Below are 21,266 nucleotides of genomic sequence, written 5' to 3'. Positions count from 1 at the left end.
CTACTTGCGGTACTGCAGTAATGCTCTCGGTGCTTTCTGCGCCAGCGATGCGCAAAAGCAGGATTCCTGTGAGACGGAGAGCGCGCTCTAATTACCGCCGAAAATAGACACACAAAAAAGGAAAAGGAAAGGAGGAAAATGCAAATAAAAAATCAGAAGGTGATGGCTCAAGATTTCCCAAAATCTCGATAAAGTACCCGTAGCAGCTGTCGTTGCAAAGAATTAACTTCACGTCGTCGGTTTCAGCCTCCTGGAAGCGCGCTTCGCCAAAGTGCGCATAATGCCGTGAAGTTGCCCACCTGCAACAGTCGCTTTTAGCGCGAGCTTACCACGAACGCGCGCATGTCTTCCTCTCTCCATTGCGCCGAATCGTGCGGCCATAGTCTTCGCATCTAGTCACCAAACAAACAAAGGGGGCAGGATGAGACGAGGTCGTAGCACGTGTCACCATCGCACAAGGTTTCTCTTCTTCATCTTCATGCTCACACACCGACAAGAAGTTTAGCCATGAACATGCCGGATTCTGCTGTAATTTCCAGCTCGAGAGATGTTCAAATAATAGAAATTTGAATCTATTCATACGCGGGACAGTTCCTCATTTCTAAAAGATAATACGAACATGCTATTTCGGAGCGGTGACGACATGGTCAAGTCCACCCAATGAAGCAAAACAATATTTAACTTATTTGATAACGAACCTGCGGGTAAGCGATTGACGAACTATTTTGATTGAGGAACGATGAGGAACGCATCTGTTGCAGAAATAGTTTACTAATGCTGCACGCTTGGTTGGAAGACGATGCCTCCATGGGCATCAAGAACACCTCGTGAAACGTACTCCGTCGAGGCACGGGGTCCAAGAAGGATTTATTACTTCCAGTTAACCTGCATTAAGAACGGACACATCAAGTGGCTTTACAAAGATTGTTATCTCTGTAGGCTCTAATATCCGCTGTTATCCCGTCTGTGAGGTCAGAATCGAATGTTCATAAACATTGAATATCAATTTCTTAATCGTAATAATAAGGCTATTCGATTTGTTAATAATAACATAATAATAATAAGGCTATTCGAATTACGGGACTTCATACACCCTATAGTCGAAACTGTTGTTCAGTTGTGTTATTATGGAGACCAACAGCGAGAAAATAAGAGGAAAATAAAAAGAGACCGCAGTTGCTTTGAGAAGTGTTCATTCTGAAATATTTCGTGCATTTCTGACATTTTTATTTTTTGTCTTGCTTTTGAATTGAAAGGTATGTTCAATGTGTCTTGGTCTCGTTACTTGTCAAATATTTAAACCTGGTCCCGTGTTGGTTTCACTCTTAACCACTACACGTGTTTGGCGTTGCTCATCACAAGATTGTTCTTTACTGTTGAGTAGAGACATTATATGTTGGCATTTCTGCCCACTTTTGCCGCGGTCACTAAGGTCACCGGTGGCTGTAGTCAAGATGAAGAACCTAGTACAATATCAGACATGATAGCTGCGAACGCGATCGTCGGTCGTTTTAATATAATCCGCAGCTGCAGTCGGTCCAATATTTAAACAAGCGTCCCTTACATTCTTAGGCAATAGCTGGTGATCACGTAGAACCAAGAATGCTGTACAACAATGTTCGTATCACGCATATAAACTGATGAAACACGCATTCTTAATAGGGCCATTAAAATTGACCTGCAATAGTTCTAGATGAACTGCGCTGGATGAACTAGACTGCACTAGGTGAACTAGTTCCCGCCGGTTCAGCGGCAGTTCTTGCTCGTGCGAAACTGCACAGCACCTCCTACACGAACGCTGCACTACCTCTCTGGCGAGTACAGGGAATCCTGTGAACTCGTCCTGCACAAAGCCTGCACTGAGTTAAACGAATTGCAACGTACGGATGCCGTCATGTCGTGAAATGGGTAACGAATTGCAGCACCTCGAGAAGTAGTCCAAAAAGTACAGGCGAATCAAATGCACCTACTGTAGGATTAGAGACAGCGTTCACGAAGTTTCCTATGCAGAAAACGCACCATGCGCCAGAGCAATAAGCCGATGGCAGCGATAGGTGAACGTCAGAAATGTAAGACACCGAGGCGCGCCATTGTTGCCACCTTTGTTGCTGCTGTTGTCGTCATTGCTTTAGGTGGTGGAATTATCCTGCGCTCCTGTTTCTGCTGGTATTATTAACCCGGTCGACCTGTCAAACAGAATTAATTGCTAGAAAAAAGAAGTTTCCCATAAGCCGTATATACCCAAGAGCCCAATATGAATTTAACAGATTCTACCTATATAATAAAAGCCATATTATCATATGATGGTACTCTTAATGGGGACTATGGGGAATTGTAGGCTTCTTAAGAGAAGACGATAATGATGGCTACCGCAGTTCAAGCTACACAACAAGCTGCAGAACTGACAGGAAAGTGTTGCCCCTGAAGGTTAATAGCTGGATATATAGTGTGTCGCCCCTAAAAGTAAACTTTAACGAGTTGGTTCGAGTCCATTATGAGCGTAGCTCGAAGGGGACGGCGATAAGGATAAGCGCTCAACTACCAACTGACGCTTTAGGGAACTCTGAATACGAAGAGCCCGTCTGCGTGCACAGGCGCATCCCTCATACTACGAGCGTAGGCTCACGATTGTCGGCGTCAGTGCGCGTCCCTGGGGAAAGGAGGAGCCCTGCCTGGTTGAGTCGCCGTGATCCGAAGCAGTGAGAGATGGATCGCCACAACATTCTACAGAGGGGCAGTGCCGGAAAAGGTTGCACGAAGCGGAGCACCAGAGTGGTTTCTCTGTTATGTTTCACGGGAAGACGAAGTGCTTCTCTTGTGAAACACATCTCGGCCGTCTCTTTGCTTTTCTGGACTTCTCACTGCACTTGTGGGGTCTACCACCCCCTACATCGCGGCGTTGGATATACAGCACCCCGAGGGCCCTCATGGTGCCCGTTCACCCGCGGACATCGGTTCGAGGAAGCGAGGACATGCATCGAGTGATAGCAAGGACACAGAGCTGTACTCCGTATTAGGTGACGAGTCCTCGCAAGACAGCTTCGCCTTGTCCACAAGACCAAACAGAGAATTCTCAACGGATCTTCGGCGTCCAGCTCAAACACCGTGAAAACTGCACCTCAACGATGGCCTCACTCCATCCTGCTTGTGCCACAGAACGCCACTGACAACCTACGCGTCCTCAACAGGCAAACACTCTCCGTATATCTAGAGAACACTGTGCCGAACGAGATCAAGGATATCAGGATAAACGCTAGGCGAAACATGCTGGCAATCGATGTGATGAACCCGAGCGCGCTGAACATACTACAACATGTAACGCAGCTCGGTAACATCAAGGTCCGCTCCATCGTGCCAGTGAATTTTGCCACAATAACAGGAGCCATCTATGACATTGACAATGAGATACCTAACGCAGACCTCCCAGTTCTCATAAAACCAGCAAATGAACACAACGTCATTGTGGATGTTGGTCGCCTTTGCGGATGCGAGGAGAACATTGAACACTTATTGTGCCATTGTCCTCAATTTCAAGCACAAAGACAGTATTTGTCCGACACATTGAGGAAACTAGATGATCGTCCTCTGATTGAACAGACAATATTAGAGCACCGTCCCGACCGATCATCGGCTCAGAAGGCAGTGAAGGCACTTTTGTGTTTTCTCAGAACTTCTGATTTGCTCGAGCGACTTTAACTGAAGTGCTGTCCGTACACGTACCTACACCTTCTCTCTCCCTTCTTTCTCTTCCCCTTCTCCCATCCCCCAGTGTAGGGTAGCCAACCAGACTATTGACTGGTTAACATCCCTGCCTTCCTGTATTCTTCTTCTCTCTCTCTCTCTCTCTCTCTCTCTCTCTCTCTCTCTCGGTAACACACGTTGTGTGAGGATCACGTTCAAAGGTGACTGCCTTCCATCCTACGTGAAGGTTGGCCACTTTTGCCACGAGGTTCGACCATTTATTCCAAGACCAATGCAATGCTTCAATTGTCAGAAGATTGGCCATGTGAAGGGTGTTTGCAGAAATTCCGCCGTGTGCCCTCGATGCGCCGAACCCCACTCGGAAGACAACTGCAGCGCAACCACGTTGAAGTGCCCTAACTATCAGAGTGATCACTGCGCCTCTTCCAAAGACTGTGCCCAGATCAAGAAAGAGATCACCATTCTTAAACAAATGGTGAGAGACAACTCTACCCACAAAGAGGCCGCGGTGAAAGTGCGGTGATGACGACGTCATCGTCGAAGGACTTCACGACGGAGAATATAAACTTTTCCAGAAAACTCAACTCGCCAAGCAGCACCATCAGCGGAAGTTTCAAGCACCCCAAACACCCATGTTGGAAGGGAGAAATCTGCCAGATCTCTCTCTACAAAGGAATGGCCGCCACTTCCGCGTTCACGACCGGCAGAAGAGCCGCAGAAGAAGCCGCCCCCAGTACAGCAAGGTTCTGTATCCCAGGAGTCGCGGAAAACAGATGAGCAAGTAATAGCACTTATTAGGTCTTTAATGAATGTAATTCCCGTGTTGCTAAGCAACATGCACACACCGTCTGCCAGAAGTGCGCTTCAAGTACTGGACGCTCTGAGTCCGGTGCTGGCGATCCTTGAATAGATTATGGCACCCCAGCCACTGTCTTTCAGGGATGAGGTCCGACAAGCACCTATTTTTCACTGGAATGCCCGCAGACTCAGAGCGCGCATTTCGGATTTCCGTCGCTTCGTGTATGCCAGTATGTTTCCCATTATCGTCATTTGCGAGCCGAATTTATCCAACCCGATCAGTCTTTCTGGATACGAATCGTTTATGTCGTTAACTGTTGGTGAAAACAGTAAGGTTCTGGTGTTCATTCGCCGTGACCTCACTTACATTCATCAGCCTGTGCTACCTAACGACGATAATCAATATACATATGCCTAACAGTAAGGAAAAAGAATTTTACGTTTACTTTTGTGGGCGCCTACCTATCTCCGTCAAGTCGATTTGGTCACAAAAGACTGCGAGACATCCTCTCCTCAACTCCCGGTCCCTGGGTCATTATTGGACATTTCAACGCCCATCATACACTCTGGGGAAGTTCGAAGGTCAACGCGCGAGGCAGAGCACTGGTGTCTTTCGCCTCCAATAATGAACTTTGGCTGCTGAATGATGGAAGCCCTACGTTTCTGCGTGGCTCCAGATAGAGCAGCTGTCTTGACTTGGCTTTTGCCTCACGAAGCCTTGTCAGACGTGTTGGGAGGTTTGCAGACATACAGACGCACGGGAGCGACTATATCCCCACGTACGTCAAGATCAGAGGATTGTCCCCTTCCAAAATACGAGATACGATCCAAACAGTGGACTGGTCTAAATTTCAGTCTGTGATGGAAGAACACTGCGACGCCAATCCATCTTTCGACTTGGAAAAGGCAATCAAGAGCGCGGAACAAGACACTATGCGCACTCTCACATGCTCTTCGAAACTCACGGATTTTCATATGGAACTAGAACGACTTCGAGCAATCCGACAACGTGCTGAACGAAGATACCGACGTGCGAAGACAATGGACGATCTACGGACCGCCAGGCGCACGCAAAGGAAGATTCAGCGCCGCTTAGACAAGCTCGAATCGCAACGTTGGACTGCCTTCTGTGACTCGCTAGATCCACGCAAGCCTTTCTCGCAACTATGGAGAACGGTGCGCGGTCTCCTGACACTCCCCGTACAGCGGTTCCCATTCAAGGCTCTTGCCCTCTCTCAAAAGAGACCGGAGCTTGACATGGCAAAGGATTTCTGCACCAGATTATCCGGCCAACTCACACCTCCCAACATTTCAACGCCTTCGAGTCCGCCACCAGGTGATCGCCGCATGGATCTACCATTCTCAATCCATGAACTCAAGGCAGCATTAGCTTTGCATGGCCGTGCATCAGCGTCAGGACCTGATGGAATTTCCTACCGAGCTCTGTATCATCTGGGTGAGCGAGCGAGAGGTGCTCTCCTTGAACTGTACAATGAATCTTGAAGAGATGGTGCGCTACCAATAAGCTGGAATACAAGTCGCCTTGTTCCCCTGCTGAAGCCTGGCGAGTCGCCGTTGGAACTCTCGTCATATCTCCTTATCGCTTTGGCAAGCTGTGTAGGCAAAGTAATGGAGAGGATGGTCCTAGGACGCCTGGAGTGGTACTTGGAGTACCACAATACCTACCCGGATGCCATGGCGGGCTTTCGACGTGGTCGATCATCGATCGATAACGTCGTCGACCTGGTCACCTACATTCAGCATGAGAAATGCCGTAAGCGTCTCTGCGCTTCTTTGTTCATCGACGTCAAAGGGGCATATGACAACGTTACGCATGAAGCCATCCTCTCTGCTCTCACAGACGTAGGAGTGGGTGGTCGGATGTTTCAAGGGATACGGAGCCATGTCTCCATGCAATCCTTTTTTTGTAAGCACCGAGGAAGGCCATACTTCTCTGCATTATAGCTGCTGCGGCGTCCCCCCAAGGCGGTGTACTTAGCCCTTCGTTATTTAATCTAACTCTAATTGCTATCCTTGAGCACGTGCCAAGTACAGTCAGGTTATCAATATACGCTGATGACATCTGCATATGGACGTCTGCAGTAACGCGCCTACAGTTGCCAGCGAGAATTCAGACAGCCGCCACCCAAACTGCTATCTACCTCCGTAATCGAGGCCTGGAAATTTCCTCCGAGAACTGCGCACTAGTGGCGTTTATGCGCAAACCCATGAAAAACTACGGCGTAATGATAAATGGCCGAATAATACCACATGTCCGATCGCACAAGTTTCTAGGCGTCATAATCGACAGGGACTTATCATGGAGCCCTCACATCATACGTGAAAAAACGGTTGACAGGCGTCTGCCACCTGTTCAAGTTTTTTCACTGGCAAGACTTGGGAAATGTCGACAAATGCCGTGTTACAACTGTACAGGGTGCTTTTTCTAGGCTTTCTGCGATACAGCTTGCCACCAATAACCAACACAGGTAAAACGAATCTACGTACAATACAAAGTGTTCAAGCTCAAGCGCTCCGGATCTGCCTAGGCCTGCCTCAGAGTGCATCAACAGCGGCTACGATAGCAATGGCTAGAGACCACATTGTGGAGACCCACATTGAAATTCAAGTGCTCAGGACCCATATAAGGCATCTAACCAGGACTCCTTGTCACCACTTGGCCTCTCTACCAGCGGACAGACCTCGCACATCTTTCAGCCAAACAATTACCGCACATGATGAATCATTGCTAACTTGTTTTACTCCGGCTGCGAGACCCTCGGTTCCTCCATGGTGCCTCGCTGAGCCAAAGATCAAACAATACATGGCATCACGAAAAAAGCTGATCTATCATCACCAGCCCTTAAACCGCTCACGCTATTATTTCTGTACGAAAACTACCGTGATTCTACACATATCTACACTGATGTATCTGTCTTGCCAAACAGCTCCGCGGCGGCAATCGTGATACCAGCGACAGTCACAACAATCAAATTTAAGACGACCCACGCGACAACGTCGACGGCAGCAGAGCTCGCAGCGATCTTTAGTGCCCTTCACTACATTGGTAATGAACAGCCACACAAGTGGACGATATTCTGTGATTCTAAGGCGGCACTGCAGTCTCTACTGTCACCTTTACGATGCAGACCACACGAACAGCTAATATTTCACACTACAGAGACGTTACACCATATAAGTGATGCAGGCCATAAAATAACCTTCCAATGGCTTCCAAGTCACTGCGGTATTATTAACAATGAACGGGCCGATAAAGCTGCCCGTTCAGCCCATACTGAGGAGCACCACGTACCAATTCGTTGACGCCGCCCAGTACGAGTGCTCTGATCACTATGCCGTAGTTTCGGTTGACTTCAATGGCACTCTGATTAATTCAGCATCCGTGCGGAAGGTTTCTTCAACAGTAGCCGAGCAGGTTGCTATAGCTATAGCACTGAAGGACCCTCTACGTTCCAATATCTATACAGACTCCAGATCGGCAGCCCGAGCTTTCACCTCCGGCTCGATCTCAAAGGAGGCGGCGGCCATCCTCGGCAGTGAGGGGGCTGCTGGTTTTCATAGCATCAAATGGTTCCCGGCCCATATGGGAATCAATGTACACTCTGAGCTTGTTAACGCCAATGAGTTGGCCCATGACTGTGCGCGAGGTCTTACACACCGCGGCGGTTCAGGTGGACTCACGGGCGGCGACTTAGGGCTGTACAGAGATTCGCTTCTCACCTTCCATGAAATCTTGAAACATTATCAACTTGCTCGGCGGGCCTTTCCGCTACCACACCCTAAACTTAATAGACCACAATCGTCGGCGTTTCGCATGCTTCAAACGGGGTCATTTCCCTCCAGGGGCAGATTCAGTCACTTCGCGCCTAATGTAGAACCCCACTGTCCAGACTGTGGGGAGGCGTACTGCTCTTTGTCCCATATGCTCTGGCAATGCCCTGCGTTACGCAGCTCATCGCTAACCACTCTAACCGACTGGGAGGCAGCCCTTAAGAGCGGCGACCTCTCAGAGCAACTACGGGCTGTCCAGAGGGCCTGCGACAGGGCGGAGGACCACGATCTTCCGACCCCGACGTGGGTGCGGCCCGCGACGGCTACGGGGCCTCCCTGAAAAGGGAGGTACCCTAACGCCGGTTCCTCAGGACCATTAATAAAGTTCTTTGTCTGTCTGTCTGCCACTTTCCAAAACTGACGCAGCACGGAAGCTCCACCTGCTTGCTCGGCAGTACACCATGTCACAATGGAATGACCCCCTTTTAAGAAATACGCGACTGTACTCACTTGATCCAACATTAAGTCTTCAAGCGCCATCACAGCTTCGCCTTGGAGACGCCACGCTTTTGCATCGACTGTGGTTGGGCGTTGCTTTTACCAAAGCCTATGCGTTCCGCATAGGGATGACCGACTCCCCAACCTGTGACCACTGTGGCCATGAAGAATGAATTGGCCATATTTTGTGCGCCTGCCCGCAGTACGGTCGACAGAGGGAATGCCTTCGCCACGAACTTGACCAACTGGACGGCCAACCGCTATCCCCAAAAAGAATTCTACAACATCGAAGGGAGCTAACGTCACAGAAGAAGGCCGTGCAAGCGCTATTGTGCTTTTTGCGATCTACCGGCCTTTGCGAACGCCTTTAACTGGAACGGCATTTGTGTGTGTGTGCCTCCATGTGTGCGTGTTTCCTATTTTTTTTTTTTTAGCGTTTTCCTATCTGCCATCTTTCTAACCCCTATCCCCCATCCCCAGTGTAGGGTAGCAAACCGGAGACTCATATCTGGTTAACCTCCCTGCCTTTCCTCTTCATTATTTATCTCTCTCTCTGTCTCTCTCTCTCTCTCTCTATGTTGTTTCACCGCTACGAAGGGTCCTGGTGACGACGTTTCTTTCGGGCAGTTTAATCGAACAAAGAAAGAAAAAAGCGAGCAAAATAAAAAAAAAACGCTGCCGCGAACGTGCTATTGCATTGAAAACCGGCTTCCCCCGTAGCAAAGGGCCCGGTAAGCAAGGGTTCCCAGCGATTTTTCACAGAAGTCGGACTGCATACAAATAAGCGATAGCATTACTCGTCCCTTGTTAAATGTATGATAATGCTCATTACATCAACTATAAAACGGAATTAGTCACGTTTGTGGCTTTTATTTGTTGGTAGCCTTAACAACCGAAATTGTGACCTTTATTTTTGCATGCTATAGCTTTTCTTTTTTACTTGCCGTTATTTATTACTAGGAGGCCCACGTGATAGCTAAATAATAATAATAATAATAATAATAATAATAATAATGAATAGCGGAAGTGCGCTTCCATTTCGGCAAAGTCGTGACAACGAAATTCCTGCTACACCTATATCACTTTACTATTCTCCCTATTTCGTGAATAACAGTAAAACAAAAATTACCTTTTTTTTTTCGTCAGGCTAAGTAGTTCTAGCCTAATACTCGTGGAGGAAATAGATATTGTAAAGTTCAATTCGCGGACAGGATAAACAAAGGTATGAACTCGATTTCTGGTGTATCAATGCATAGGTGACGCTCATAAATGAAGGGAAATCTGAACTCCCAATTCCAACCATATCAATGATTTGCTGTTCATTTAACCTTTGTCACTTATGGCACGTAATGAACGACACACATCAATCTGCACTTGACAGCGCCATGCAAATATGAAGAGCTGTGTCACTTGTGTACTTTCTTCATCAGCTCGCCTGTTCATATCGGACCGTATGCGTATGTGTTCGGAACTCACTGTTGGTGCGTGTCGAGGCTCTGTATAGTGTGTGGCGCGGTGCGTCGACGCCTTTATCTCTGTGTGTTCCAGTGTTTCTCGGACTACCCGTGAACCTCGTTCACTTTTCTTTTTATCTAACTCGACTTTATTTACATTTTCCGTACATGTCATATAATACTTCTCATCTTACCATAGCTTTATTTTTATTTTTATTACTGTTACGTGAAAAGTGTAGCCGTCGCCATTAAAGATGACTAAATTTCTTTGTTTTATTTTCATGTCAACGAAAATAAAAAAATATATGCGCAGAAACTTCTCCAGTAGTTGTCTAAGTATGCGTAAGCATTGTGCCACTTGCTCATCTGCACGCAGCCCGATGTTAAGGCGGGTTTAATGAAGATATTGACACGTGTGCTTGTTTGTCTTTATCGGGCGACACGTTTCACCGCCTAACAAATGTTATCGCACAGCGCAGGACGCGCCTGCATGTATCGGAAGTTTCTGGAATGTTATCGATGCTTCCATCCGCTGTCTTTGACCGAACCTACTGTAATCTGATCGCATGTGTGCACGACGCGAATAATGTGGAACTTTGTGGAAGGCACGCTGGTACCAGCGATTACTCTGGAACGTTCGACGAGTGATGTATAAAAGCCGACGCGCTTGACCCGCTCATCAGATTTTCGACGATCGCCGACTGCGTTCGCCGCTGTCGCCGTTCTTGAGTGTAGCCTATTTTTGAGGGCACAAGTTCGCCCAGTAAAACGCTAGTTTCGTCTTTCTCAGTTTGGCTGCTTTCTTCACAGTCACTACCACGTGACACTATAGTTCATTACGGCACTCGATCCCACGACCATTGATGTCAATTAAGGTGAAGTTGATTAGCCACAGTTAATTAAAATAGAGTTAATTAAGGCACTCGAGCCCTCGACCTTTGGTGGGAGTCGAGGCCACCACCTTTGCTGCTCATTAAGGTGAATTAGGGTTAATTTAACGAAACTGTTGCAAAACCACCACTACATTTGCTGAGGGGATATGCAATGCTTTGTTGATGGTTCGGATGCTTGTCTTAAGCGTCTTCTTTATTGAAACGTATGCTGTTCCGTGTGTTGCATGGGTGATTTCATTTAATGTACGCACTGTTCGCTTCACTTTGCTAAGCGCTTGTAGCCTCTGCCTTATATGAGTATGAGCCATTGTACATTTTGCTTGCTTACGGAGGCATGAGCCATTGCTTAACGGGGTATGAGCCATTCATTGTCTTACGTCACGGACAAATTTCTCGTTGGGTAGGCTTAGAAATGCTTACGCTCAAAAAGAGAAACGTCCTGTCTTGCGATCACTATACCTGTACTTCACCAAGCACGCAATCTTTCTATTTCCATCCAGTTGTTTTGGTTTTTCTTTCTTCACGTGTGTTTACGAAACCCTAATATATTCGCACAATTCCGGCTCTTGATCCGAACGAAATACGCTCTTCAACTTGTTTTAGTGCAGCAAAGTTGTTTCCATCGTGCTCCCCCGGAGTTCTTCACCACTTAAGGTGTCCCCCTAGACGAAAGCTAAACGTTGAAAAACAGAGACAATACAAAAAGGAAGTTGGTGGCACTTGCCACCAAGCACTCTTAAAGGGCATGCTGATATCGACCCTTCAGCCATCCATACGTGTCCATCCGTTTGTCATAAGATACCTTAAGGCTTATGCTATCCTAAATGGTGTCTGGTCGACGGCATCGGCACGAACCTACTTCCAAGATTGGCGCTCGAACCTTAGCAGGGAGAACGCTGGAAGAAGGCGAAAGACATCCTCCATAGGGAAATAAATGGACGAATGCGAGGAGCTAAATTAAACTCAACAGTTAACGTCATCTATACGTTTTCTGACTTCATTGTATGCTACTTCGTATGGTTGTGACTTCCTCGATAAGTATAGTACGCATTGATACCAAAGCCGCAGTAATAATGTTGCACTGTGAAAAGCTGCGCGTTATAACGCCTGCTGCTTATTTCCAGCTTACTCCCAGAGAGGCACTGTGGAAACCGGGGAACAGAAGAACAATTCGACATCAGTGACATCACGTGAAAACTCCCATACGAACGAGACCACCCACATAGTATTTCCTATTTTAATTACCAGAGATAACTCTGGTGCTGCGATTGTTCAACTCCTTCCAAGGTAATAATTGGTTAGGACACGGAGTTGTCTAATATTCGTGCTTGTAGCTCGAGGCGTTCTTGTGGCTTTGTTTACCGCGCTTTGTCTGCCTTTAATGATCCAAATTACAAAGCATTTCTGTGCTTTTAAACGTAGAATGCAGTAAGACTGTGTGCTAGTGCCTATTAATTGCGAATTGATACAGTTACTTGTTGAAAATATTTTGTTGAAGCTGATCAATTTGCAAATTCACAAAGCCATTTCAAAACAGAAGGACGAAGAATAGGCCAATCCATGTACTGCCCATCAATGCCGTGCTGGCTGAACCGTACTGCTTGCTGCTCCCGTAGACACTAGTGCCGCAGTTCCCTCTAGTAATTTTTGTGGGAAATGCTATCGCCACCGATTCGTGAGAAGGCCCGCAAACTAGAACCGCAAACCAAAATACAGCGTGAACGTTTTCGATACGTCTGTCCCAGTGGCCGAGAGATGGGGCTAGCGTACTCGATGCGTGCGGCCTGAAAGCGAGGTTGGCGGCGCTCCATGAAACGTGGGCGGCGATTATCGACTGCCCGGGGTTCCCGCCCTTGGATAGGGGCCCAGTCCCAACAACGGGGTGCCTCCCCCTTTTCGAGCGGCGTTCTAACTCTGGCGGTGTCGTGATTGTGCCACGCCCTCCGAATCCTGCTTTGAAATGTACACCCTCCTCTCATTCTATTATTTCTTTCTATCTTCCTTCGGCATCAAAAGCGCGAAGCTGGAAGAGAATCCGTGCTGTTTCCGGCGCATTTGATTTTCCTTCTGACGTGTTTGCGCTCAACTCTGCAATGAAATTAAACGAACCATTTTTGTAACCGTAGCGAAAATGGGAAGCTTTCCGCAGTGGGAATGGAAAATTCTATATTCTATTTTGCTGCTAGTTTCGCGAAGTGCAATTGCAGCAGCCCGCCGAAGCTGTTGTCAACACGTTCAACGAATCGTAGAGGACTTGGAGTAATGGAATCTCGCAGAACAATGAAAGAGCCCATTTGAGCAAATAGCAGGGCGCATTTTCCTAATGTCTTCTAGATGACAGGGAGAATACTCGATGTGGCGAGCTGAACGCAGTGAGATTTGTTTCTGTAGACAAGTTTATTTCTCTTCGCGGCCACTTGCGTACAGCCAGACGTCGACTTGCTGTTCAAAACGCTGTCTTATCGTTTCTCGTGCTGATACCGGCCGTGTCCTTTTTATGTCAGAGTAGGAACTGTGATCGCAACCCGCGTGGCATAAAAGGAACACATCGAACCCAAGCACACATTGAATTACGCCGCGCCGTTAGACAAGTTCGGTACGATTAGGCTTCTGGGCAAAGCAGCACGAAGAAAACATGACGAGGCTGCTTGCAAGAAAATAATGCGCGGTTGTATTAAAAGGTTGTTTTGGACGTTGTGCGTACGAATAGGCGTTGAACTACACCGCAGAGCAGCGGAAGGAAATTTTCGAGTGCCGCTACGGCTGCTCCCACCTTTTAATGCATACGCAAAACAAGTTCGTGGAGACTACGCATGCGGGTTCCAATGAAAATGGAGCCGAAAGCGAAAAAGAAGGCAGCAGTCGGAGGAGGTGGGGTAAAGAAGAGGAACACAAGAAATGTTTCTTTACCGGTCTGCACTCGGTGCTATTTATGTATTTCCGCGGTCAGTGATTGTTCCGCCAGATGCATTAATGCGCAAAGAGCTATCGCCTCGCTCGAACGCACGGAACGGGCCTCACTTCCTCGGTGCCCATCGAAAATGCGGGTGCTGCATAATTAATCATTTCCACGTTTGGTTGTTGCACTTGTACGCGTATGTGGTATTCGCTCGCAGCATGTGAGCCTCCGGGTCAGTCGCGGGCTCCGCTAACCGCGATTTGCGGATAGAGGCGGACTATAGAAATGGTCCGGGTTTGTCTGCATGCATACAGGAGGTATTGCGATGTGAAAACCCAAAAGCGAATACACTGACCGCGCGCTTTTTCCTATCTATGTGTGAGTTTTAACACAAACAAATTCTCCATTGATCCTACTGACTATTGTCTATGACATGTCTATAGACAAGTCCCATCAACTTGTCCTTAACAGTCTAAGAATTTGGGGTCTTAGACTTTTGGTCAACTATTGTGGATGTAATCTCTATACACAGATGTCTGTAGAATCTTTAAAGGCTTTACATATCCTTATAGCCATTATTTTTTATCAATTATTGTTTATGGAATGTCGGAGAAAAAACCGCATAGATTGGTATACAAACTGTTTATATACGCTTGCCTAGCACTTTTTATCGACCGTTAACGACAGTGCCACCGTGCGACTGCCAATAGAGAGAAGTAACTTAACTAGACGACAACGGTTGTTGCCCTTGGGGAAGGTTTCGACTAGAAACAGCCGTGGGCGTCCTCCCCGTTTTGTAACAGTGTGTCCGCAGTAATTGCAGCCAACAGCCGCGCTGCTGAACCAAGGGCGACAAAACGCACGACCCCGCAGGCATTTGCGTGCTCGCGTGCCGAAAGCGGCGTTGCTGGTGTGAGTGTCCACACAGCAACACTGCGAAACCAGTTTCTGTTCGCGGCTCCGCTTTGCTGGCCGGACACAAATTGGTCCAAGGGCGCAACGCTGCTGTGACTGCTCGCGCCGCGGGGCGACGACACCGCTCGTTCGCGCGCTCGCACACTCGAGTGGCGTGTGCCGGTAGTTGTGTGCACTCGAGCAGAGGCCGTAGGCGTACTTTGTTGAATAAGCAGCCCGCTGCGAATTCGCTGTTGTTGTTGTTGTTGTTGTTGTTGTTGTCGTCATCGTCGTCGTCGTCGTCGTCGTCGTTGTTGTTGTTGTTGTTGTTGTTGTTGTTGTTGTTGTTGTTGTTGTTGTTGTTGTTGTTGTTGTTGTTGTTGTCGGCGGCGGCGGCGGCGTCTAAGAGCAGGGCAGCGTTCAAGTTTAGACTAATTGGTAGGACACGATTACAGCTAACAAAACTTAGAATGGACTAAGACGAAGACAGCATTGTCAAGTGGGCTGACACGAAGCAAAGCTTCGAAGGGCCACAAAAATTAAATTGTGGGGTTTTGAAAGGTTTTGCAGCTGGTGCAAACAGTGGCAGATGGCCATCAACATCAGCAAAACTGTCCTTTTATCATTTTCAAGGCGTCGTTCTATATCCCATTTCACATACTCCTTTAACAACCAAACCCTAAACAGAGTTATAAATATTTGGGAGTTCTTTTTTCGCGCTATATATCTTGGTCCTCGCACATTGAAGCAACATGCGAAAAATTCCTTCGACGCCTCGGTTACATGCAGCGAACGGTCCGCTCCGCACCAAAACACACTAGACTGTTAACCTACATAACCCTAATACGTCCGATATTGGAGTACGCCTCTACCACATGGAATCCCCATCATAAAAAGAACGTCAAATTGTTAGAATCAGTACAGTAAAAGGCTGTTAGGTTTATCTGTCGTCGTTATGATAGATATTTTTCACCCTCTTCCAACCTTTCTAACATGAATCTAATCACACTTCAGAAACGTCGCCACTTTGATTGTTTGAAGCTTTTGCATAATTATTTAAATTCACCACGTTGTTCATGTCAGCAATATATTTCATACTCAGCCCCCTCAAATGCTCTAAATATTGGTCCGTATAGTTCTAGTTCAGACTTGTTTTTGTACAGCTTTTCCCTCATACGATTCAGTGCTGGAACGCAAGCCAATGCCCCTTTATATGAATTTCTGACAGCTGTTTAATAGTTGTAATGTGTGTGTAAAATTCATTGTTCTTTTCCTACTCCTTCTATAGCCAAATGTTTGGCTGCATTATGTAAAAATAAAATTAATAAATAAAATAAACAAACATCCCGAAACTGCACAGTGGATTATGAGGGACGCCGTAGTGGCAGACTCCGGGTTATTATTCACCGCCTGGTGTTCTTTCACGTGAACCAAATGCACGGTACCCAAGTAGTGTATCGGGGATCGAATCCACGACCTCGTGGACAGCAGCAGAGGTACTGCAGCGGGTAGGCCACAGTAAGGGAATATTTTAAGAGCACTGACACCTATATTCGGGAGAGTTGTACCATACGCTTCCTGCACACTTAGCAGGTAAGACATTTGAAAAATACTTGGAAGTTATCTTTATTTTATACTAAAGTTGGGGTTCCGAAACGCCACACCTCCTGTCATCGGTGCTATGGTACCGTCACGACAGAGAGTGAAATTTGCTGGCGCCGCGTAGCAATACGTATAGCGTCCAAATCCAGCGCCAGCGCTCGCTTCCTTGGTGTAACAGACATATATATTGAAGGCGATGCATTTGCGGATTGGGTGCGCCGGAAGCAGTTGCAGAGACGGAAACACGTCATAGCAGCCTCATTTTGTAGATCGCATATAAGGTAATATGACGCTGCTCATCAAAAGTAAACCAGAGTGCTAAGCGCGTTTCTTTCTTGGTGCGCTCACGCGTAGCAGCGCAGCAATTGCAGGAATGGAGTGAGCTAACGTATCATGACGTCATGATGCCTTCACGTTCATAGGTATCGAAAGCAAAACTGGTTCGTAGAAATAAGTATTGCCGGAAATTATTTAAAACGCTATGGCGCTTGACAGTATTTGCTTCTTTCTTTCTTTCTTACTTTCTTTCTTTGCTTAGATTTAGAGGGTTCGGATCTGGCCTTAATGCAAAAAATGCAAAACAAAATAAAACATAAACAATTCGGAAATGTCATAACACCACTTCTTTAATTTGAACCAAATCAGTAAACTAGGTTTCTCGAACTCAGCCTTCGTAAGCTACAAAGGACGGAAAAACAGGAGACTCAGCGTTGAGATTTGCGCATCATCTTCGCATGACGTCATGGGGTTACAACACCTTCTGCTCAGCCTTATACATTTATAAGTACTTGATTATGAAAAAGCGTTACATTCCAATTGAAAGTGAACACACGCTTAACTTGGCACATTTTGATAGCATTTCCTGCCTAAAATGTAGCCCAGGTGCGCGAGAACTGCAGCGATATTCATAACGTCACGCTATCGTCGCCCAAGCCGCGGTTTAAGGAAGTTTGACCCACTGTTGTCTTAGCTTAACATTAACCTATTGAAGCTGTAGAAATGGAAACAAGGTATTAAAGCACACATTTAAAGTATTAAGGTGACAATGGTGAACAATATGGCAGTAATTAAATGACGGGGACTTCGTCAAGATCCTTATTTTACAAAAGTGTTTGTCCTTTCGGCTGTATACATGTGTACTTTTCTACACTGTCGCAGCAAGGAGACTATCATCATCGTGTCTTCCTGGCAGTAATCTAGTTTGAATAAAAGGTTTATTTTTATTTCTTACTTTCTTAAATTCGGAACTCTCCCGTTAGGTATAGTATAATAAAATATATGGTTACAAACACAGAAACAGAATACCAATTACTTTGGGAGAAAGATAGATTACTTGAAGCCGCCCTTGAGGCCGTTGTCGTCTTTGTCTTATTTGGTGGACTAGTTAACTGGTTTATGAAAGCGGAATCGGCGGGCTAGTGCAGCGTTATATGCACAACAAAACAAGTTCTTGCACAGAATCTGGCATACTGGCACAGTTATTGAAGATAAAACTATCGCGCAAATGACATTTATAGATGAGGAAAGATTTAACAGTTAAGAGGAGCGCCTCGTTTTATGGACCTCTTTCAAAACACAGGAACCAGTTTCGCGCGCTGCACGGCATTTGTTTCCTTGTGTTTGTTGGTATCCTTCCTCTTTTTTTTTTCCACGACGGTAATGGCGGCCGTCTTGTCGTAGTCCAATGTTATTCTCGCAAGCAGGCGGCAGTTGGTGTAGCGGACAAGCAGCGGTTACCTGAAAAGCTTTGCGCATGTGCAGCCGTTTCTTGTTCTGACATACCATGACGGGTTCAAAGGCCAAGTGCGATTCGTGCTCGCAGCCGTTGTTCTGTCGACAACAATTTATCCCATGCTGTGGGCCTTGTGGCCGGCGGTTCCACCGCAAGTGCTTGGGCATCTTTGATGAAGAGTACGAGCTGTACATGTCCACGGGATCGAGCACGTACAAGTGCTCCCAGTGTACTAGACGCAACGGGTTTGACAATATAGGGCTCCCAATGCCCGCTGTAAGTACCCCGCTGGACCAAGACGTCACCACCTGTGATGGAGCCTGCGGCCAACTTCGTGTCGTCGTGCAGGCCCTGTGCGACAAAATCGCGTCACTTACAAGTGTGGTTCTTGATCTGAAAAATGACAACGACAGCCTTCGCTTGCACCTGGCCCGGAACACAGAGCTGTTGCGAAAATGTACGCCGCAGCAGAAATGTGACGGAAACGAGTGGCGTCCTTTGGCGCCTTCACCGACGTCCCTTTGGTCACACGCCGCAAGTCTACGTGTCCTATCCATCGACTTCGCGTCGGTACGTGAACAACATCCCAGCGTCAAATCGGCACCCGCTCCGGTGGGTGAGTCATCGCGGGAAGCAAATGCACGTCTGGGCCTTCAACTTATCCAGTTCCGTCCCAAGACGAGGGCGAAGCCATCGCTGGGGTCAAGGGCAAGTACTTCGAGGCCGGGAAGGCGCTCGCTTTTCATGTCGCGCTTAGGCCCTTCGACAACTTGCGAGGAAATCTGTGCTACGCTGGAAAAAGTTGTTGAGTGCAACAATGTTGAGTGTCAAAAGCTCAAAGCGAAGCACGAGAGCTAGGCTTCTTTCCGGGTCGCAGTGAACGAGAACGTCTTCGAAAAAATAAACTCTGTAGACATTTGGCCGAAGGGTTGCCTTTTCAGGCATTTCTACGGCAGGCATGATGCATCCAGGGATGCCAGCAACAAAATAACGTAATTTCTTTTCTAACCTTACTAATGAAGTGCTCCGTTTTTTACCAAAACGTTCGTGGTCTACGCACGAAATCCTCCTATTTCTGCGAGAACACGCTAGCCTGTTCCTACCATGTGATATAGGTAACTTAAACTTGGCTTTGCAACGACTTACTGTCCAAGAATTACTTTCCGCCCGGAATACACAGTTCATAAATGTGACCGCGCGCATGATGCACGAGTTAAATATGGTGGTGGTGTGCTAATTGCTGGCCGGAACAATCTTAGCGTTATAAGGCGTGCGGACCTTGAGATTGTACCAGAGACTGTGTGGGTTGAAATTCCTGTTAAAAGTGGCACGAATTTGTTCCTCTACGCACCCTACTTCCCTCCTAACATGAGTAACGTGCAGTTTTATGAGCATATGAATAACTTAGTTGAAGCTATTGATGTTGCAAAATATAATGTCCTGGTAGCTGGCGATTTCAACGCTCCGCCTATTGTTTGGGATCCTTCACGCACGACATCCGTGCCTTCACCATCCGCTCGCTGTGACGCGCTGTTCTTCTTTATCGAATTTCTTGCATTAACGCAGTTTAACACGCTTCCAAATTCCGCTGGCAACGTTTTAGATCTGATTCTGGCTAATTTCTGCGCCGTTGATTTTTCTGTTGCTGTTAGCGGTTTGGTTCCTGTTGACCGTTGGCATGCCCCGCTCAAATTCTCAATTTTTCTAGCGGCGATTCACGTGTTGAGCGAGACTGTTCGCGCTTTTGTTTTCCCAAACGGCGAATATCTGGGTCTTTACTACTAATTGAATGATGCCGATTGGTCTGAATTGTACCGTGCCACAGATATCAACAAAGCAGTTAGCATCCTTACTGATAATGTTAAGTGTGCTTTGGAAGCCTTCATTCCCTGCAAATAGCTTCGTCCTGCTGGCTATCCTACGTGGTTTTCTAAGGAATTACGCGGTTTACTCCGTAAAAAGCTAAGGTGTCATAGGAAGTTAAAAAAAAAAGCAGAATCATCGCAGTGGTACGAAAAATGTAGTGTCTTGCGAAGCCAGGTGAAATGCGTAATGCATAGAGACAGTGATGCACCCATTAAGTTTGTCGAAGAGCGCGTAAGATGCGATCCAAAACGTGTCTGGTCCTATGTAAAAGATTACAGTTCTTAGCGAGCTAAGATTAATGTCGTAAGTTATCCATCTCGTGGCATTCTTAGAAACTGCACAATATCGCCAATGCATTTGCTGAACATTTTTCCTGTTTTCCAAAATACAGCACATGCCCCTAGCTCTGGTGACTGGCAGTTGGCTTCACTGACCATTTCAACTTTTCAAGTTTTACAGAACACGATATCGCGGCGGCTGTAAGTAAGTTGAAACCTAAGCATTATCTTGCTTACGACCGTATATCACGTTTTGTTATCAAAGCTGTTCTTCTATTTTGTTGCACTCCTTACGCACATCTTTAACCTTGCTTTGAGTACAAGTGCCTTTCCTTCTTTTTGGAAGACAGCATTTTCTACGTGAATTCCTCTTGCACCTATAGCGCTATAACACGTCTTATAACGCTACAAAATACCTTGCGTCATGATCTTGATATATTCAGCTCTACTACTTGGTTATTATTTGACTGCTGTCTTTGCTTAATTCAATTTTTTGTTGCGCTTTGTACCTCTGTTGTTTGAGCTATTTTGTTTTGTTTTTCGGTTTTGTGTTCTTTGTGTAACACTAGTGCACCAATATTAAGGCGTAACGCTGTTCTTGGGCACTTTCGGAAAATAAATAAATGAAATGAAATGAAAGCTGCAGACGTCGTGACCCCGTTAAGCATGACTGAGATCGCAAACAGACGTCACGATAGCGACCACTCGTCACGATAACAACCACTCGAACGCATAGAACGTCAACCCCAATATTGTTTTACGCACCGATGATTAATTGCAGTAAGTGTGTGTACTGCGAATAAGCGTTTCGCAATGAAGAGTACATCAAAACGCGTGTTAAATGTGAAATAACTAATT

At 46.7% G+C, this 21,266-nt stretch overlaps 1 protein-coding gene and 1 long non-coding RNA gene across 3 annotated transcripts in view; one reads left to right on the top strand and one right to left on the bottom strand.

Moving 5' to 3' along the window:
* eya (eya transcriptional coactivator and phosphatase 2) overlaps positions 1-21,266 on the bottom strand; it is a 107,018-nt gene that overhangs the window by 18,326 nt on the left and 67,426 nt on the right. The gene's annotated exons all lie outside the window — the stretch shown is intronic.
* Positions 17,803-21,266, top strand: part of LOC129383761 (uncharacterized) — a 36,691-nt gene continuing 33,227 nt past the window's right edge. Inside the window, exon 1 of the long non-coding RNA XR_008611631.2 lies at positions 17,803-18,834. This is a non-coding gene — a long non-coding RNA (uncharacterized lncRNA). The remainder of the gene's footprint in view (positions 18,835-21,266) is intronic.

Source organism: Dermacentor andersoni, chromosome 9 (assembly GCF_023375885.2).
Source record: "Dermacentor andersoni chromosome 9, qqDerAnde1_hic_scaffold, whole genome shotgun sequence".
NCBI classification, from domain to species: Eukaryota; Metazoa; Arthropoda; class Arachnida; order Ixodida; family Ixodidae; genus Dermacentor; species Dermacentor andersoni.
This window is presented reverse-complemented; position numbering and strand designations above follow the sequence as displayed.